The sequence below is a fragment of the Chenopodium album genome, chromosome 14 (genome assembly GCF_948465745.1).
Source record: "Chenopodium album chromosome 14, dcCheAlbu1.1, whole genome shotgun sequence".
Taxonomy (NCBI): Eukaryota; Viridiplantae; Streptophyta; class Magnoliopsida; order Caryophyllales; family Amaranthaceae; genus Chenopodium; species Chenopodium album.
The window spans coordinates 33,480,416-33,491,017 of NC_137847.1; positions in this window are offsets into that span (position 1 = coordinate 33,480,416).

The window sequence follows — 10,602 nt, forward strand, 5'->3', positions numbered from 1 at the left end:
GAAATAAAATATGTTTGGAGGTATTGATTTTAATATTTGTTTTAATAAAAGTATTTTGAATGATTGATTTTTTTTAAATCATGTTTTGAATGGTTTGAATTACTTATCGTGTTTAAATAAAGGAAATGATTCTAAAAGGTTTGCTGAATTAAATAAAAGGTTTTTCAAGGAAGAGTTAGATTTTGAAAAGTTATTAATATGAGATTTTATTCTCAAGTATCTATTTAAAAGGTTTTGATTTTGAAAGTATGTGGAATTATTAAAAAGGAGTTTGAATTATCTTGGAATTTATTGGATATTAAAAGGATTTATTGAACCATTGAATTATTATTATTAATGCTTTATAAGCATGTTGGTAATCCCACTATGCGGATTTGGTTTATTGATAAGGCCTTGGACTTTGTATGACCGGGTCTTCCTCAAGAATAGCCTTGTAATATAAGGAGACTAGCTTGGGGGGTGTGCACACTTGGGTGAGGAATTGGATTAAAAGAAATTGGTTCTTAATAAAGGAATTGGTTTTATTAACTATTATTTTGAATATTGAATCATTGGAATCGGTTTTGCAATAATGAGTTTGGAAATTATTGGATTAATTATTGGAATTGATTTTTAAAGCATGTTTGCAAATAAATTGAGTTTACATTATTTTGCACTTATCGTACTTAGCATATTTTGCTAATCCGTAGTTCTTATTTGTTTTGGTTCGCCCTGTTTACCGTAATGGTAAGCAGTGTTGACTATTTTCAAGTGGAGTCATGAATGAGCATATGGGAGTCCCGGGATTTGCTTCACCTAGTTTAGGAATGTTGGTCTTGTCTTTATTTAGAGTACTCATAACAATGTTACTATTTTTATAAGTATTAATAAAAGAAAGTTGAGTTTCCGCTGCAAGTTTTGTTATTGAGTTAAGTATTTTGAGTAGCCTTGCGTAATCACGGCGCGGTAATACGCCCAAGTCTATCTCTACGGTATAATTATACGTATTATACTAGTATTTTCGTAGAGGGAGATTTGGGGGTGTTACAACATCACATCTTTCAATTTCCCAAATTCATTTAGCCTATGCATATGGTAAAAATTCTGATTGTCATATGTCATTTTACTAAAATACTCTAGCATCGCCGCTACATCCCAATTTTTCAACTTCAACTTCCTCTTCCGGGGTTCACTAAATTATGCATATTTTTCTTATTGAACCCCATATTTTCAACATCGTGCCTTTGGTTGGCCATGTTATTGAAAATCTGACCAATTGGAGCACCTGACCCGAGGTCATTCTCAATCTTATATTCAATACGCTTTGTTATATTTTCTTTCTTATACATAGAAATATGCTTTGACTTTCTTAGGGTAGGGGTATGACGTTGTTGCTCATTCACAACTTTCTTCAACTTCCATTGTCCTGCCTTATTCACTTTCGCATAGATCATTACCGGGCACTGGCATTTCTTCGATTTCTTCTTCAGTATCGGCTCATCATGCACAACAATCCTCTTCCCATTCACCCTTCTCCTATACGTTGTCCTTCCATAACACTCGCATTTCCTCACATAGGTACCCATTGATTTAGACTTTCCCAACTCTTTTTTCACCTCATTTCCACCACCATCACAAACAAATAACCCCAAATCCTTATTGATTTCCGTAACTACGATGATACTTATTTAACTCATCTCAAGTTTCAAAAACCATCCCCACTGCCGGATGAGGCACTAAGGGGACATTCCTCGACGGAGTCACAAAAACTCCTTTATCACCTCCCCGTGTAATTTGATTTAACTTAATTCCATCACTCCCTACATGGTTCATGTCATTACAATCAACCCCTACATGGTTCATGTCATTACAATCACCCCCTATATGATTTATGTCTATACCATCACCCTCTACCTCTACATGATTTAAGTTTGTACCATCACCCTCTACCTCTACATGATTTAAGTTTGTACCATCACCTCCTACATGATCAGAAACATCACTTTCTCCTGAATTCTCATCATTTGAACATGAACTACCAATTTGCTTTACGTCTCGATCCATGGTCGTTCCCTGTACATCAACATAATTTCCCTGGACAATTTAACTATACAATTAACTCACATTATCAACCATTACACCATATAGCGACTCTATTACTATGTTCTACACAACAACAATTTCACACAAGAGTAGAACAACAAACAACATCTCTAATGCTGTATTAATATTGGAATACTAACTAATCAGTAATTGGCACAAATGGTATATATTACTATTAAATACCGACTAATCAGTTTTTGGCACAAATGGTATTACTATTGAATATCAATTAATCAGTAATTGGCAAAAATGGTATTAGTATCGCATACCAACTAATCAATAATTGGATATAATGCTACAAATGTTAATCAATTCAATGAGTAAGTGGTATGATTCTCAAATTCATACTATAGTATATCAGCCTCCTCCAGGCCAGATAGGGGTGTCCTTAATTCAAATTAAAATCAAAATCTAATCAAATTCAAACCGAATTATCAATTAGGATAGGATCCGAACTTTAAATCGGATTGAGATTTTTTAAAAATTCGTATTTTCGGATTGGATCGGATTGACCCTAAGTGGATCCAATCTAAACCAAAAACCGAATTGTAAAATTAAGCTTGTATAAATATGTATTTCTTTGTTTTTTGAAGTTTAGCTCAAATACTTACTATTGCTTAAAATAAATTAAGGAGACTTTGTATTAATTAATTAACTAGCTTTTTGGCCTGTTTGATGCACGGGTTATTACTTGGGTTAATTATTTTTATATATAGGTATGCTTTTCAAAAATTGAAACTTTTGATATAATATACGAAGTAATTGTTTCGTCACTAAAACATAAAAGAAAAAAAGAGTCAGAGTACAACTGTGAAAGAAGATGAAGGAATTTGGTTAGGTATATATACATGAAGATTGTGGGACATGAAATGACATATTAGTTTAAGTTATATTTTAAGTCTAGGAGATGAAAGAAATTTTTTTATTATGATTCATATGTTTATGTAATGTGTATTAATTATGGTGGAAATGAAACACTTCATTTTGTTCCTTGAATTTGCAAGTTATAGAATGCATAAAGACTTAAACAAAAATATTAAGGGAGGTGACATGTGGCATATGGGGTAGTGAGTGACTTGTGATGACATGTTTCATGTGAAAAATTTATGGTTTGTATTGTTAAATACTAAGTATAGATGACTTAATGTTGAACTATTTATTTTAATCATAATTTTGAAAATTTTTATTTATATAAAGCTTTATTTTTATAATCGTATTAATTAGGTGCTAAAAATAATGTATTATAATTCGAATTTTTGGGTCGAATCCAAATAACCGAATTTTAATTCGGATTGGATTGGGAGAGAAATTTGGATCGAACCGGATTGGAAAATTGAAAACCGAATTATATTTCGGATTGGATCGTAATGGGACTAAATCCAAACCGAAAACCGAACGGACACCCCTAACGCCAGATGCTATATACTTCATTAACTACAGAATTTCTAAATCCAACCTAAAATATCACTACCATTAATTACACAATACAAAATAACACATGTTATTGATATTCACTCCAAAAATTGCTATTCAACAACACTACTAATTAAAGCTAATAATTCACCAAATAACCCCACTACTTATATCAATAATTTTGACCTGAAAATTGGTATTCAACAATAATACTAATTCATGCTTATGCTTCCACAAATACTTCCACTACTAAATCACAATAATTCAACAAATAATTAGAAAGCTGAAAGATATTGAAAATACAAAGTGCACTAACCTTTTCATTACTACGACCATCACCACTAAAACCACCAACATTGAGCATCTTCGGTTAACCACACAAGTATTTCACCAATTTCAGTATTTATGATAAAATGCAATCCAAAGAGAGCAAATCCAATTTTGGTTTGGGGGGAAGATTGAGAAAATAAAAATAACTTGTAAAGAATTAAACGGGAAAACAAATTATGAGAAAGAAATGCTCAACAAATTATTATGGTGCTACCGATTATGAGCAAATCCAATTATTCTTTAAAAAAGTACAAAAAAAACATTCAGAATCAAAAAATTTGTGAATTTGGGGGGAAGACTGAGGAGAATTTCTCAGCCTCTAGGAACTTTAGTCCTAGAGGTCTCTAAGGAAGGGTAGATTAATAATTTTGTATATTATGGAAACACAAGCTGTAGTGGTGGACCCTCTTGTTCTGAAATTGTCTGTTGACCAAATTTTCAATAATAAAATAAACAATAAAAAGGAAGAGGCAATTTGAAGTTAAAAAGGAAGAGAGAGAAAACATAAGTGGGAATTCGAAAATTAAAAGAAGAGAGAGAAACCCATTCAGAAGAGAGAAGATAAAGCTAAGCTAAGGGTGAAGAGGGAAGCCAAAGTGAGCAACGATCTGCACTACGGCAAAAGTGAAGTACATTAACCGTTGGTGTTGTTCTGGTTCTATCTATTGCTGTTGATGGTACTTTTATGACACCAAAAAACTTCTTGATGGTATTTGGTGTTGTTCTTGTTCAATCTTTTGCTACTGATAATACTTTATATGATACCAACAACTTTTTAATGGTATTCTTTTAGATACCAACAGTCCTTGATAGTATTCTCCAACAATTTTTTATTGTATTCTTTTAGATACCAACAACCCTTGATGATATTATTTTAGATACCATCAGTCATTAATGGTATTTTGTGTTGTTCTTGTTCTATCTTTTGCTATTGATGGTACTTTTTATGATACCAACATCTTGATGGTATTCTTTTAGATACCAACAGTCCTAGATGGTATTTGTAATTAATTCAATCCAAAGACACCCAATCCAAAGATTGAGAAAAAAAAAAGGACTATAACAAATTAAATCTGAAAACAAATTATGAAAAATAAATGCTCCAACAAATTATTATGACAATTTTTAGTTTGCAAAAAATAAAAACAAAATTAAGAATCAAAAAATTTGTGAATTTGGGGGGAAAATTGAGAAAATTAGCGCTACTATTGTATTTGGGCTAAATAAACAAGAAATATAGGAGAGGAGGGATAATGTATGACAGAAGAGGGCCCCACATTTTTGTCTTACCTTTTTTTTCAGATTTGTTTTTTTTTAAAACTAAATTAATAAGAAAACTGAGAACGTGGGACCCATAATTTGGTAGAGGCCTCTAAGACTGAAGTTCCTAGAGGCTGAGAAATTCTCAAAGACTGAGAAATTTGGCGTAATCTTCTTTTTAATGGAAGATACAAGGGACAATGTATGACAACATGTCCCACATTATTGTCTTTCTTTTTCCTTTTCAAGATTTTTTCAATCCAACTCATTTAGAATGAGGGGCCCACTGTTTACTAGAGTCCTCCACGATAAAAGTTCTTAGAGGCTGAGAATTTCTCGTCTTTTGATAATAGCAAAAGTGATAATTACCTAAACTTAATTGGAAAATTTGCCAAAAATAACACGACCTTTCAGCGATCTTCCAAAAATAAAACGACCTTTGGGTTTTCTCAAAATATTACGACCTTTGACACATATCTTCCAAAAATAGAACAAAAATCGGCAACTTCTATTACAGGTTACATTTGACACATGTCACGTTGTAATTTGTTAAGATTTTTTTTTTAATTTTAGCATTTTTTTTTAAGAATAATGAACATATATTTTTATTAAAAAAAAAGAAAAAAAAACTGAAATTTTGAAGAAGGGGAAAAAAAAACTGAAAATACAATCACCACCCTCTTCCCGTGAATCCCTCTCTGTACCTCCACCTCTACCACGAACTCTCCGTGAACCACTCAAACCCAACCAGGTACACCGGAAACAACCTCTGTCCTAACACCACCCTTGAAACCGCCTTCCTTCTCACCCCCATACTCAAAACAAACCCATATATTCCCACCCGTCGCCTTTGAAATCATCGCGAAACCACCGCCCTTCCTCCTTACCGCCGTGAAACCACCACTCCACCTTGGAATCCAATTGAAACTCTAACCTATCGAAAAAGAGAGATAGAGCGTGAAGGAGAGGGGAGTGCTAGCATATGGGATGTGGTAGGGTAGGGGGACGAAATCAGGGACGGGGTAGGGAAGTGGGGGTCGAATCGGGGGCCGGGAACGGGGATGTGTAACACCCTAGAAATTCCTTTCTTTAAAAATACTTGTCTTGCTTTGTTTAAAACTCAAAATAGGAAAATCTAAGACATTACCGCCACCGTGAAAACGGCTAAGGCAACTATCAAAGACACACAACGGAAGACTATCTTTAAAACATTCAAAACGACTCAACTTAAAAGTCAACCAACGAAAGTAAATTCAATCAAAGTAAAACAAAGTCAACCTACAACTTGGAATCATTGTAGGCCCTTAACAAAACCGAACCGAATTAAAACCTTTGCGTTAGTCTCACAAACAATAATATCATAAAATAATTAAAGCAATAAACACATCATAAACTTATGAAAACTAGCATGATTCGCTCTTCACTCATGCCCATCATGAATATGTTGTATCACCTGAAAAGCTTTACTCTACTTGTTTCCACTACTCTCCATTAAAAATGGGTCATTATAGGGACAAAATAAAGACAAGGCCAACAACACACAAACACACAATCAGCAAAGTGATAAGTGGTTTATTTGACCACTTATTGTGTTAATTTAAACCCGGTTTTGCAATCTTTTCCCCTTTTTCTAACCCGTTTTTGAATGAAAATGTTATATCTCGACTTTGTCCCCTCTTTGCTTGTGTTTGTTCATGTTTGCAGGTATTATAACTCAATTTGACAAGCACTCAAAGCATGGGATGATGTTCAAGGCTTGAAGACAAAGAAAGGAGAGCCCGCTCTTGGTGGAGCGGGCGCTCCATCGAATTGAAGACATTCTGCCATGAACCTCCCTCCAGTGAGGAGCGGACATGTGGCCTAGCTGGAGCGGGCGCTCCTAGCTCCTCCAAACATTCTTCCCAAGTCCTGAACCTACTAGGAGCGGGCGTGCACTCGATCAAGAGCGGGCACTCCTAGCCACCACCACATTCTGCCTTCTCATGACCTGTGTGGAGTAGGCGTGCGCAACCTAAGGAGCGAGCGCTCCGAGGAACAAGGGAGCGGGCGCGCACACTATCAGGAGCGGGCGCTCCTCCCTGATGATTTAAATTCTGCCTCGTTCTGTTGATGTGAGGAGCGGGCGCGCAGGACATAGGAGCGGGCGCTCCTAGCTGGGAATCCGTTTTATTTTGACAGATTTACCTATGTGTTTTGGGGAGTATAAATACTTCCCCTTGAGCTCATTTGTAAAATAGACAACAGTAGCCTAGTTTTTAGAAGTTTCTCTTAGTTTGAAACATTCCTCTTTGACAATTTAGCTTAGTTTTCATCAATTCAATCATTGTAATAGTGAATTTCAAGAGATATTCTCAAGGTTTGGCACTTTGTAATCAACATTTAAAGCTTCAATTAGTAATTTCTTCAACCTTCTTCTACTTAATTTCTGATTCTACTAAGTATTTGCATGTTACTTGAATCTCCTTAGTTCTTGATAATTTGTTGTTGGATGATAGTTTGTTCAATTGTTAACCACTTTTACCCAATTATTGAAGTAGTTAGAACCCTAATACTTGTTTGCATTTTGATTAATATGAGTTGTGAGTAGTCTTCTTGCTAGGGGTTGGGTGAAGCTCAACCTTTTGGGTTAGTTATGCAAATGTGGGAAAAGTATTGATGTTTGTATTGCAATTAAATTGATTGTATGAGGTTTCTTGTTAGTTCTTCATGATAGGATTAGCTACCCTTGACTTAGGATCTTGATAGCATAATATGCTTAGTTTGACATGGAAATGTGAATTGAGTATGTCATTACTTATTGCAATTTGATTATGTATCTTCTATTGCTAAACTAATGAGGAATCTAAGTTTAGTAGTGTGAGCTGTTTTCTAATTGCATGAGGTTGATCTTACATATAGTCCTTGCTATATCTTGTCTATTTTCCTCCCCGTTTGCCTAATTGCCTTGGTTGAGTGGATCCCAATCCCTAGTGTCTTTAATCCATTGAATTAGAATCATAGTTTGTTTATACTTAACAAACCCCAAATCACCATAGACTTCGAATTAGCTTAAGTGCTATGATCCTTAGCAACCATATCCCGTTTCTTGTGGACCGAACTCTTACTTATCATCATTATGCTTAGTTTGTAGGATGTTTGTTTATAAGTGTGTTTGATTGAGTGTGGAATGTGCGACCGTTCTAACGCCCATCACATAGCTGGGTACAAAAGCGTATTTAAACACACTAACATGCTTCCACCTATCAACACACAACTTACCTCGTTGCACCTACTTACAAGCACGCAACATACAACAAAACTTCTGAACTAAGTAACTAAATAATTTATTTAGTATTGATTACACATCGAACGGGTTTCCCCCCTAACTTGCCCCAATAATGTGGTACTAACACGGGAGCTAACCTTGCCAGTATAAAAGAACCACTCGTAAGTGGCGGAATTCCTGCGCATAATAATAAAAGGAAAATACAACGTCCTGTACTCCCAGTAGAAGTTATGCTTAAATATAAAACCCCATAACTCCCCCAATATGTTTATACTCAAGGTATATACGTTCCAAGAGTTTTGGTGCCTAATCTCTTTCACTTTACATTATTTACATATTATTAAACTTGGTGATGATTCTCAAACCATAATCATTCAATCATAATAATTATTCAAACAATCAATTATACCAATTTAATTCTTGAAAATTTAGTGACCACATAACATTTAATGTTGAACCCTTTTTAAATGTACCTCCATTTTTGACGTAGGGAAAAGTAGGTCGTTTTCTACCCTTTCCTAGAGCCAAAGAAAATTTATAAACACTTGACCTACCTAATACGAGTATAAGGAAAGTCAAGGGTCGAACCTAAGGGAATGAGTAGGCGCAAGCTATAGCCTAGGTCAAGCTACTTCAAAGATTAAAGAAAGATATGGTTGGTAACTAAGACATCGAGAAAGCTAGATAAATCGAGAAATTCAATATACTAAACACTAGGGATATAGGTTCTACATGCAAGCTCAATGATTATGCTAATTGAAGGATCACTCAATCAATTCAAACATTGCAAAGGACAAACAATAGTCGCAATCAAAGGAATTCAAGGGCTATCTCCTATAAGCCAAGTTAGGGTTCACTATGAATGGCTAACTAGGAAAATCACAATCAAATTCAATCAATTAAAGCAATTCTCAAATCAAGGGTTCATGTCATTGAAATTTGCAATGCAATCTAGATTAATCTTATAGGTTGATCACTCCTAGTCTAATTAGTCACATGCACAACCATGTCAACCAATTTAATTACAACAATTCAATCAATCAAGGATCATCAACTAGCAAAAATCATCAATCTAGCATGCTTCCCCTTCTCCCTAGCAACTAATCTTCTCACTAATCATGGTGAAAATGAAGAACAAAACAAATTCAATCAAAATCATATTCATTTCAAGTTTAATCAAGAAGGAATTCAATCACTAAACAAATTCTAAAGCAAAGAAAGAAATTCAAATCAAACATTCAAAAATTAAAGGAAATTGCAATAAAAGTAATTCAAAGGAAAGAAATCTCACAAACTTTCATTGATGAGAAGTAGAAATCCAAGATCAAGTTGAAATCAAAGATCAAATTCAAGTACAATCAAGTAATCTTAAGCTTCTCTCTCTACTTTCTCTCTCTACTAATTCTGGAAAAATATATGTCAAGTACAAATTAAGTCGTCCCCCTAAAAAGGAAAAGTTTAAGAGTATAAATAGAAGAAACGAGCGAAGGGGGCGAGGCGCCTGGTGCGCGCGCACCACCAGGCCGTGCGCGCGCACAGGTGGGTCTGCGCGCACGCACCCCCTGTGTCCCGAGCATCCCTATCATTGGTGCACTCGAGGCGATGCTCGTGAGAAGGGCAGCTCCTTTATCTTCCAAGCATTTGAATGCCTCAAGCCAAAGCATAACTTCCAAGGCCCTCGAGCTCGCGAAGCTAGCTTGAATTGCGCTTCCGGAATCCCGAACTTTGCTCCATCAACTTTCTTGAATGCGCTCGAGCTTTCTCCTTGGTGATCATACCTTGGGAAACTCAACACACCTACAAAACAAATCAAGGGAACAAAGAATCGAGAGGAATAGTCGAAAATGAACAAAATGACAAGAAAAACCATTAAAAGCATGCATTTCTCTAAAATTACACACAAACACGCAAAGCAAGCATTATTATGTAAAAACACGGCAAAAAGCACTAAAAATGAGAATAAAACTATAAAGAAAACCTAGCCTAAGAGTGCCATAAATGACACTCATCAGTGTCAAAGATACCTTAAACGCATAATGCGCCACAAATCCTATCCCTCTTTGTTAGGAACACCTTAAGTGCACTAAGGCACCAAATATAATTTAATCCTCATGTACAAAGACACTTAAATAGCTCCTTTCTCATGCTTATAGCATCAATAAAAATTATATGAACCATAATAAAATTCATCCTTAATACTCCAAACCAAATTAAACATGCTTTCTATCATGCCATAAATAAAAGTGTGGTTC